Source organism: Tarenaya hassleriana, unplaced genomic scaffold, assembly GCF_000463585.1.
Source record: "Tarenaya hassleriana unplaced genomic scaffold, ASM46358v1 Cleome1, whole genome shotgun sequence".
NCBI lineage: Eukaryota > Viridiplantae > Streptophyta > Magnoliopsida > Brassicales > Cleomaceae > Tarenaya > Tarenaya hassleriana.
In genome coordinates this window covers 383,863-384,284 of record NW_010960187.1, presented here as the reverse complement: position 1 = coordinate 384,284, position 422 = coordinate 383,863, and positions in this window count along the sequence as shown.

The following is a 422-nucleotide window of genomic DNA, read 5'->3' as shown; positions in this document are numbered from 1 at the left end:
AAGGCAGCCGAATCAGATAAGGTGGCTTGTGCATGCCTTATATTCAAATCCAAATTTCTAACCGTTATCCGTTGGAATTCCGTTGGAATTTTTTTTTTAAAATTTCCAAAAAAATTTCCAACCGACATCCGTTGGAATTTTTTTTTTAAATTTCCAAAAAAAATTTCAACGGACATCCGTTGGAATTCCGTTGGAATTGTTTTTTTAAATCTCTAAAAAAATTTCCAACCGACATCCGTTGGAATTCCGTTGGAATGTTTTTTTAAAATTTCCAAAAAAAATTTCAACTGACATCCGTTGGAATTCCGTTGGAATTTTTTTTTTAAATTTCCAAAAAAAAATTCCAACGGATATCCGTTGGAAATACCGTTGGAAAATTTCAACCCTAATTTTTTCAATTGAATACGTTGAAAATTCCGTTA